The sequence below is a fragment of the Phyllostomus hastatus genome, unplaced genomic scaffold, assembly GCF_019186645.2.
Source record: "Phyllostomus hastatus isolate PE091 unplaced genomic scaffold, TTU_PhHast_1.1 phas_contig_86, whole genome shotgun sequence".
Lineage (NCBI taxonomy): Eukaryota > Metazoa > Chordata > Mammalia > Chiroptera > Phyllostomidae > Phyllostomus > Phyllostomus hastatus.
Window position 1 is genome coordinate 64,437,730 of NW_025333977.1, and position 11,074 is coordinate 64,448,803.

The following is an 11,074-nucleotide window of genomic DNA, read 5'->3' on the forward strand; positions in this document are numbered from 1 at the left end:
GAGAAATGCAATTAAAATCACAATGAATCTTGGCCATGTGACTCAGTTGGTTGGAGATTGTCTCAAACACCCAAAAGTAGCTATCCCGGTCAAGGTATATACCTAGATGCCGGGTTTATCCCTATTCGGGGTGTGTATGAGAAGCAACCGGAAGGCAACTGATTGATGTTTCTCTCACAATGATATGAGGGGGTTACACACACAAAAAAACAGAATTTTCTTCTGGAGGGCGAGCCCTTTGTAGTACAGGCTTCCCCCAATAGGTCAGTGTTCTAGAAATCCATCTGGATTAGTGCACCAGCTGGCATTGTTGTGAGAGGCTACATTAGGCTTCAGTGAATTTTTTTGAAGACTTTGCTCATTCCAAAGCATTTTTTAAATGCTTTGCTCATTCCATGATGGGTGGTTTACAAGCACACTTGCTCATACTGTGCGAGTGTTCAGCATTTTTTGAGCAAAAACAACATGACCCCCATGCCCAACTTTCACTATTCACCTGATCTCTCCCTGAGTGACTTTTTTTTGTTTCCCCAGATGAAAAATGTACTCAAAGGGCAAAATTTTGCTGATGTGGAAGAGGTGAAATAAAAGGGCAGAAGCACTAAAAGGCATCAAAATAAATGAGTTCAAAAACTTTTAAGTGCCCTGTCTGGCATAGCTCAGTGGATTGAGCTCAGGCTGCGAACCAAAGTATTGCAGGTTCAATTCCCAGTCAGGGCACATGCCTGGATTGCAGGCCACGGCCCCCAGCAACTGCACATTGATGTTTCTCTCTCTTTCTCCCTCCCTTCCCTCTCTAAAAATAAATAAATAAAATCTAAAAAAAATATGGTCTTCTTTAAAAAAAAAACAAAACCTTTTAAGCAGTGGAAAAGATGTTGCAATAGGTGTATTGCATGAAATTGAGAATACTTTGAAGGTGATTGAAGTTTAAACATGTATGAATTAATACACAATTTTTTATAAATAAATTCTCAGGTTTGGGGGTCCCCTCTTGTAACCCCCACCTCTCTCTCCTCCCCCACTTTATTCTCTCTAAACTCAATCAACATATCTTCAGGTGAGGATTAAAAAACACAGTAAGATATCACCTCACACCTGTCAGAACATCTATTATTAATAAATCACCAAATAACAAGTGTTGGCAAGGGTGTGGAAAAAAGAAATCCTCATGCACAGTTGGTGGGAATGCAGATTGGTGCAGCCATTGGGGAAAGCAGTACACAGTTACCTCAAAAATTTAAAAATGGAATGGCTTTATGATCTAGTGATTCCACTCCTGGGAATATATCTGGAGAAACCTGAAACACTAATTAGAAAGAATATAAACACCCCTGTGTTCATTGCAGTGCTATTTACAATAGACTTCAAAGCAGCCCAGGTGTCCACCAGTAGATGAGTGGATAAAAGAAAAAGCTGTACATTTGCACTGCATAATACTACTTGACTGTAAAAAAAAAAAAAAAGGAAAGAAAGGAAGGAAGGAAGGAAGGAAGGAAGGAAAAGAAAGAAGAAAAGGAATTCTTACCTCTTGGGACAGCATAGATGGACCCTGAGAGGATTATGCTAAGTGAAATAAGCCAGTCAGGATACAACAAATACCATATGACTTTACTTATATGTGGAATCTAATAAACAAAATAAGCTAACAAAATTGAAACAGACTCATAGATACAAAGAACAGGCTGACAGCCATCATAGGGGAAGGAAGTGGGGGACTAGGTGAAAAAGGTGAAGGGAGTAAGGAAAAAACCTCACAGACACAGACAACAGTGTGATTACCAGAGGGAAAGGGAGTAGGGGGAAGTAGAAGAGGGTAAAAGGGGGAATAAATGGTGATGGGAAGAGATTTGGTTTGGGGTGGTGAGTACACAACACAATATATGGATGATGTATTATAGAATTGTACATTTGAAAACTGTTTAATTTTATTAACCAATGTCACCCCAATAAATTTCATAACAAAAAAGATAAATTTAATAACAAACAAACAAAAAGAAAGTGTCCCAACTTATTGGTTTGGATACCATTTAAATAACTTGCCTCATTTCCCACTCTATAATTAGCTAGAGTTCTAACAGAGGATGTAGTGATATTTTTTTCTAAATGTTCTAGATATTTAAAGGAATAGTTTTTCATTTCTTATACTGCTATGTGAAAACAATATAGGTATATTTTAAGCTCAATACTTAGTTTTTTTCATAGTGAATTGAAAAAACAGTCAAATCATTTTCAAAACATGTGCATTGGGCTGAGAGCTGTAAATTAAATAGAGAATCCACTATATTATGGGCATGCTTAGTCATGCATACAGTGTGGGAAAATTTCAAAATGAAAGAGGCTTAATAATAAGTTTGGAATGCCAGTGGATAAATACATAATTGTCTTCTGGAGGAAACTTCAAACCTACAAGGAATATCCAAGGGCAGAACAGCAGATGAGAATGTCTTAAAATAGAAAAAATATATTGTACCTCAGCACATCAAGGAGAGTAAAAAATAGGTTATTAAAGGAGCACTTGCAGAAACTACAGAAAACTCTTATTCTGTGTAAACTTACTAGTTACTCTAGAGTTTTTCCTTTATCTCCTTTTGAAATGTGAAAATTAATGTGATTTGGAAGTACTTCTATCTTTAACTTGATCTGTGAGATGAAGTGGACTTTTTAAACCTTGCTTGTGTAATTTTTAAAGTAAAATAGATTATTTTAAAGAAAAGGGAACATATTGTGAGCTCTATTGTAGGCATTGTTTTAAGTCTGTATATACTTGTTATTTTATTTAATCCAATCTCTTTTTTTTTTCTTAAAGTTCTCCAACTATAACTGAGATTGAGGTAAAGGGCTAATTCTATTTACAAAAGTCAAGAAGGGCCCTGGCTGGTGTAGCTCAATGGATTGAGCATGGGCTGCGAACCAAAGCATCACAGGTTTGATTCCCAGTCAGGGCACATACCTGGGTTGCAGGCCAGGTCCCCAGGAGGGGCCACATGAGAGGCAACCACACATTGATGTTTCTCTCTCTCTCTTCCCCTCCTTCCCGTCTCTAAAAATAAAATAAATAAAATATTTTTAAAAAGTCAAGAAGGAGAATAGACAGTAGTGGGGAACAAGGGAGATCTGAGTGGAGCTGATGAATGGAACAGGAGAGTCTGTGTGGGCACTGGGGCTGACCGGAGAAGCAGGCGAAGGGCCTAACTGGAGAGGACAGCTGCCTGGCTAGTTCTTATTCTTGGCAATTAACATTTATTCTAATAAACTGGCATTCCTGTGCATCCATCATGCCAGCAAGCCTGGTTTCATCTGTTTGTTTTATTGTAGAAAACCAGTCTTCATTTCCAAGCAAGGTGCTTTTCCCTCTTACGTATTTCACACTCTGGTAACATAGGTAACCCTTATAAGAAGCAAACATGCTCTGAAGCCAGTGTGTTTTTTTTTAAGATTTTATTTATTCATTTTTAGAGAGAGGAGAAAGGAGGGCAAAAGAAAGGGAGATAAACATTGACATGTGAGAGAAACATCAGTTGCCCCTCACGCATGCCCCAACTGGGGATGGGTCTGCAACCCTGGCATGTGCCCTGACCGGGAATTGAACTGGTGACTTTTCACTTTGTGGGATAACACCCAACCAACTAAGCCACACCAGTCAGTGCGGCCTCAGTGTTTTATCAGTTATTTATTTTAAAATAGAACAGTATATAACACATAGACACAGGCAACAGCATGGTGTTAGCCAGAGGGAAAGGAGGGCGGGGGTAGGTGGTAGTGAGTAAAGGTGGGAAAATGGGAAAGTAAAGAGGCTTTGCTTGGGGCAGTGGGCACACAGTGAAGTGTGCAGATGGTGTTTTGTTGAGTTGTACACTTGAAACCTGTATGGCTTTCTGAGACAATGTCACCCCAATAAAGTCAATTAAATAAAGAAAAATAGAACAATATAATAATGTTCTGTATATATATAGTTTTATACAACACTAAAGTCCAGAGAACCTTATAAGGTTTTTAAAAGTTGAAAAATAAAGTAGAAATAAGTAGCATTAGTTTAATATCTCAAACAATGCTGTTCTGTTGAAATCCAGGCCTGGTACTTATTATTAAGACATCAGAGTTCAGCCTGCGTCAGCTACCATGCATGATATAATCTCTCACTTCTTTCAACAAGTTTCTCTAATTGCACTGTAGGAAAAAAAAACCTTCTTTTTTGTCGTGTCCTATTTTGTCTCTAAAGTGTGATTAATACAGAATTTATATATTAAGAACATTTGGTGGTTTAAATTATGATGTCGCAGATATTAAAATAGTACTCCTTGATTTTAACTAGATGACAACAGAAACATCTAAAGGGCTGGAATATTACTGTAACCACTTAGAAGATGCAGTGCATGCCTACATTTTTTAAAAATATATAGAATAGCTTCAAATGGAATATAAAATTACCCAATTTCTCATAGGGAGCTCAGTTAACTGAGAATTACTGAGAACCCTCAAGTCCATGAGCTTCAGTCTGAGAAGCACTTCCTGTGGTCTTTATTGATACTCCTGAATAGGAAAATGGGGAGTTTTCTCTACCAGTGTGTCTCAGAGGGTTTGCCTGGAGAAAGAAAAGCACAGGAAAACCACAATTTAAATAAAAGGATGGAACATCTTTGGTGCACAACCTGCACAGCCTTTCCTCACAAATCTCTAGGCCAGGGACATTTTTTCCTTGCTTATGGAAAGGTTGGTCATGTAATTTATCATCCAACCAGGATATTTTTGAGAGTGGAAGGGCAAGCTATTAATAATGGACAATCTGTTGTCCCTCTAAATGTGCATGGGGCAGAGTGAGGGAGGCACTCATTCATTTCAATAGATCAAATAGGTCTCGTGCTTCATGAGAAGGGCTTGTATCCCCCAGACACTCTCCAGCAGCCCTCCCCTTTTGCACAAATGAGGTGGTCTCCCATCTCAGCACAAATAAAAGCCTCTGCAATTACAGAATGACTTCTTTTCCACTTTTCTGCCTGAAATCTGGAGCATGAGGGTCTCCTTTTAATCAACAACTCAAATGCTACTCTCCAAATGCTCTCTAATGTCTTCAAACTCATGTTATTTTTTTATGGAGCTTTGACAAGAAGATCCCAGCTCATATCATTGATAGTCAAGATGAATAGTCTAAGCTAAGGCAGTTGCTTTCAAACTTGTAAAACAATGTGAATCACATTTGTAAAATGAGATACATATGTAGACCCATAGAAATAAAAGTTTTATTTTTATTCCACAATATCCTTAAACTTGAGATGTACCCTGCCCATATATATATAATTAAAAAAAAAATGGTTGTGACTTACTCAGGTGATTTCATCACCCACTAGTGGCTCGTGGTCTTCAGTTTGAAAATACTGTGAACAAGGCATTCCCTTCCTGTTTATCTCCCTTCATGTACCCGATCCTCCACCTGGCTTTTATCCTCCTGTTTTGATAGAATCATCACATTGTGGAAGACGTACTGGCTAAGGGTATATGCTCCCAAGTTAAACAGCTGAGTGTGCCATGTTAGACAAGTTACTTAACCTCTTAGTATCTTAGTTTTCTCATTAGTAAAATTAGGATAATATAATGATAATATAGTATATATAAAATATAGGTTTTTATTACAGCTAAATGAGATAATATTTTTAAGTACTTAGAACATTGCCTAGCATGTAATAAGGGGAAAATGATCAAAGTTATTACTAGTACCATCTAAAATTTTAGAAGCAAATATACAATTAGTTAAGGATTCTTTATTACCTAGTGTTAAAGAACCAGCGAAGTCCCACAAATACAGCCTCATCTGAAGCTAGCATATGTTAATGTGTCTCTCAGTGTTATTTTATAAACATCCCTTTGTCAGAGAATTAACAGATGAATGTTTTGTCTTGGAATCTTGAGGCTAGGTAATTCCACCCTACCTCTTACTTCTTTGTCATATTTAGGTGTGAGTTTATTTTTCCACTAGTATGCAATAAACTTGAGGGTCGGGGCTGTCTTATTAAATTTTTAATTCCCCCAGCATTTTATTCAATGTTTTCCTATAGTAGGTATTTCATAAATCTTTAATGAAATAAATTAATTAAACAGATTCTTTTCAATGTCAATAGAGTAAAAACAATCTCAATAGAAAGAAGTCTATCTCAGTAAGAATCCCCACAGAGTTTGATGAAAGTACAGAGGGAATTTGATATACAGATATCTCATTAGCTGAGGCCATGAGCCTGAAGGAGAAGGCTCAACTTTCCTAGCAGCTGTGTTTAGGAACATGGGCATTGTTAGTAAATCTGGATATAAAATCATTTCTCTGTGTCACTTGGGCAAGTTATGTAACCCCATTAAGTGTCAGATCCTTTACCTCTACAATAAGAACAATTAAAAGATCATGAATTTAAAGTGCTGAGCACAATGTCATCTATATAGAATGCAGACGTATTAGGTTTTCTTTAACTGTGTTACAAATTACTACAAATTTAATGGCTTAGAAGAACAAAACATTATTTTCACACAATTTTTATGAGTCAAGAGTCCAGCACATTTTCAGTGGGCCCTCTGCATAGGGTTTCAAAAGGCTAAAATGAAGGTGCAAGTGGTATGCCCTCATCTGGAGATTTGATCAGGGAGAAGTGTATCTCCAAGGTCCCTTAGGTTTTTGGTGCAGTGCTTATACTCGCTGTCGGCTAGAACCACCGCAACTAGAAGTCACGGGCAGATACTTGTCTATGGGCCCCTCCACAGGCCCTCTCACTCTATGAAATTCTTAATCTCTTCCTTCAGGAAAGCCTCCCAGCCCCTGTAAGTGCTCACATGGTTAGGTCAGACTCACCTAAGCATAATTTCCCTTTTGATGAACTCAGAGTGAAGTATCAGTAAACCAATTGTGGGAGGACTAGGCCATCATAGTCACAGGTCTGGCTCACTCCTTAGAAAGGAGATTATGTAAGGGTGTGGATCACAGGAGGTAGGAATCTTAGAATTCTGCCTAACACAGAAGTAATTTTTTTGAATTCTTGTTTGTTCATTCTGTTCTGGTTGAATGTTTATTTCTTCTGCTCCAAATCGTTGATTTGAGTCCTGGTTTCCTTCCCTTCACTGTTGGTTCCCTGTACATTTTTCTTTATTTCGCTTTGCATAGACTTCACTTTTTCCTTTATATCACAACCATACTCAACCATTTCTGTGACCATCTTGATTACCAATGTTTTGAACTCTGCATCTGATAGGTTGGCTATCTCTTTGTCGCTTAGTTGTTTTTCTGGAGTTTTGATCTCTTCTTTCATTAGGGCCATATTTCTTTGTCTTGGCACAGCTGTTACTTTGCAAGGAGTGGAACCTTAGGGCTCCAGGGTGAGGCAACCCACTTTGCTGTGTTGTGGTCCTGTCTATGGGTGAGGGGTCAGAGAGGGAACAATGCCACTTGCTGGGCTCTTGCCTGCTTTCAGTCACTTCCCCCATACCCACAAGCAAATTGGGCCTTTCTGGTGCTGATTCCCGGGTAAGTGGGCTTGTATATGTTCTAGGACCCCGTGGGTCTCTCCAATGGAGAGGCCCTCTCCATTGAAGAGACTGGGAATTTTTCCTGCCACCCTAACACCCACAGGATTTTAAAGGGGTTTTGAGTTTTTATTTCCCCATCCTGGAACTCTGGATTGCACAGTCTGTCTAGCTCCCCAGTTTGTTCCTCCTGGTTTATCTGCATGCAAATGCAGGACTGCCAGTGGCAGCCTTGCTTGCCAGGTCCTCTAGCTGCCACCTTGCCACACATCCTCTCTGCCCTGGGTGCCCATCTCCACTCCTCCTACCAACCTGGATAAATGTTTCTTCTTTAACTCCTTGGTTGTCAGACTTCCATACAGTTCGATTTTTCTGGCAGTTCTGATTTTTTTTTTAATTTGTTTTGTCCTTTTGGTTGTGCAAGGAGGCAAAGTATATCCACCTATGCCTAAGGTGAGGAGAGACTTAAAAACCTCTGGGACAATTTTAAATGTTCTAACATTTGAATTATAAGAATGCCAGAAGGAGAAGAGGAAAGGTAAGAAATTGAAAACTTATTTGAAAAAAATAATGAAAGAAAACTTCTCCAATCTGGCAAAGGAAATAGATTTCCAGGAAGTCCAGGAAGCTCAGAGAGTCCCAAAGAAGATGGACCTAAGGAAGTACACACCAACGCACATTGTAATTACATTCCCCAGGATTAAAGATAAGGACAGAATCTTAAAAACAGCAAGAGAAAAGGAGACAGTTACCTACAAAGGAGTTCCCATAAGACTATCAGCTGATTTCTCAAAAGAAACCTTGCAGGCAAGAAGGGGCTGGAAAGAAGTATTCAAAGTCATGAAAGGCAAGCACCTACATCCAAGATTACTCTATCCAGTAAAGCTATCATTTAGAATGGAAGGGCAGATAAAGTGCTTCCCAGATAAGTTAAAGGAATTCATCATCACCAAGCATTTATTCTATGAAATGTTAAAGGGACTTACCTAAGAAAAAGAAGAAAATCAAAACTATGAACAGTAAAATGACAACAAACTCACATCTATCAACAGCTGAACCTAAGAAACATAAACAGAAACAAAAACAAATTAAGCAAACAACTACAACAGAAACAGAATCACAGAAATGGAGATCATTAGAAGGATTACCAGCAGGGAGGGGGATTTGGGAGAATGGTTGGGGGGAGGTACAGGGAATAAAAAGCATAAATACTAAGTACAAAATAGACAGGGGGAGGTTAAGAATAGTATAGAAATGGAGAAGCCAAAGAACTTATATGTATGACCCATGGATGTGAACTAAGTGGGTGGGGGGGGCAATAATGGTGGGAAGGGATACAGAGTAGAGGGGAATAAAAGGGAGAAAAAATGGGACAACTGTAATAGCATAATAAAGTTTAATTAAAAAGAAGAAGAAAAGAAGTAATTTCAGATCCTCTCTGATCCAGCATTTAATATTTGGGAAACAAGTGACTAAAAGAGAGAATCACATTTCATTCTACTATTCCACACTCAGTGAGTATGTACACTGTAGTGAGTATAAGATGAGAGACTTGTGGCTGATGTGCTCTCACTGTGTATCTTTGTTACTGTGACCATCTTGCCAGTTTGGGTATGATTCTACTGTGTGTGTGTGTATCATGGCCCTTAACTATTTAATTAGGTAGTAAACTGAAGAAACAACTTTTTTTTTCTCCTTAAGATTGGGGGAAAAGCTGGCTGTGTTAGATTTCTTGGCAGCTGGTAGATCTCCAATATAGCTCTTTCCTGAAATTTTCAAAGATAATTTTATATTCTATCTGCATTTAATACTCTGTTTCTAGACCCTAAACTCAATAAAGAAACTACCTTACTATATTATTCCTATTACTGTTATTGTCATCTAGGACAGCTGGGGATAACCATTGAGAGAAATGTGATTGAAAGGGTAGAGGATTAGAAAGATATTAGTTCTCTTTTTTATCTGGACTGTACCAAGTAGTTTAAACAGAAAATTTGTTATAACTTCCCATTGAGTTACATTCAACATCGCAGGGAGTACAAAGAATATGAAATTACCTTTATTATCAATATATTTTCAGTCCCATAGCAAAGGTAAGACACAAATATGAGGAGTTAAATCTCAGTAGAAGGTCGTATACAATTATAAGCCCAATGAATCATGAGTGTTAAATGGTGGAGTTATAAGCTGGAGATGTTAAGGGTGGCTGAGAGAAGTGAGGGCCACTGCTAAAACTACAGAGGTGGGCAGAGTGTCACCAGAAGCAGAGAATGAAAGGGGGTATTCCAGGTGATTGGAGCAGCAAGAGCAGATGTGCACACAATGAAACATATTTGTGGCAGTCTGACTGCAGTCCAGAGTTCAGCTAAGTATATAGAAAGAGATAAAGTAAAACATACAGATATTACTTGAAACCTCAAATATGAATCCAAGGAGTCTGGACTTAACTCAATAGTCAATGGCACCCTTTGACCCTTTTTCAGAACAGCATAATATTGAGTAATTGTTCTTAGAGAGAGTGAGTGAATACATAATAAATACATTATTTTAAGGAGAGCAATAATTTGGGAAGTTTGAATTGGAGGAAAAAGAATACTGCTCTGGTCTGTATGATACCAAGGATCTGAGGCATGGACTATGTAGTCATAGGCTCTGCCTTAGGTCCTATCACAGCATTGGGACTTCAAAAGGAGGAATAGATGGAAAGGAATAATTAATAGGATTTGAAGACTAATTAGGTATGGGGGGAGGAAAAGAGGAAGAGAGCTAACAATGACAGGCTTTCCAGCCTGGGTAATTTAAAAACCGATGGTAGCACTTTATACTTTTCCTATATGTAAAATGAAGATAATAAGAGCATTTACCTCATAGGTAGCATGCATTTGTATTATTATTGTTATGTATATAAAATGTCTCACACAGTGCTTGAGTGATGGCTGGCAGTTAATAAGCAGTTATTTTAAAATTGTCAACATCAACATTCTTTAATTCACAACCCCAAATTCATAAAGCTTTGAAAATAATTATTTGATGATGCATTCAGTAACCTGACTTAAGTCTTTTGATAGCACGACCTTCCCTGAACTGAGAAGTTATTTGTATATCTATTTACTGTGCAAATAATGATATATTTTGCTCAGTAAACATTAATATATTGAAGGTAACAAAGGAGTTTGTTTCAAGCTCATGACCCAGATGCTTCCCCAGCTGAACTCCTTAGCATCTTTGTGAATACAACAGTGGCTCGCACCCAGTGTCCAGCTCAATCAAAGGAACACGTTTGGATACTGACTGAGATACTCCTAGAAGTGTTAAAAATATACGGTATATGTAACATATTACTTTCCTAATGTTTGAAAATATCTAATTTCAAATCATATACAGCTCCAGGGTTCTGAATATAGGATCGTGAGCCTGTGTTATTATTGATGGAAAAAGAAAACTAGAGCTACTCTGAGAAGACAAAGAATTCATTTTGGATGGGTTGGGTTTAGGTGGGTTTTCCCATCCAAGTGGGACTGTTTACCAGGCAATTGGAGATTCCTGACTGAAATTTCATGCAAACAAATGAGAG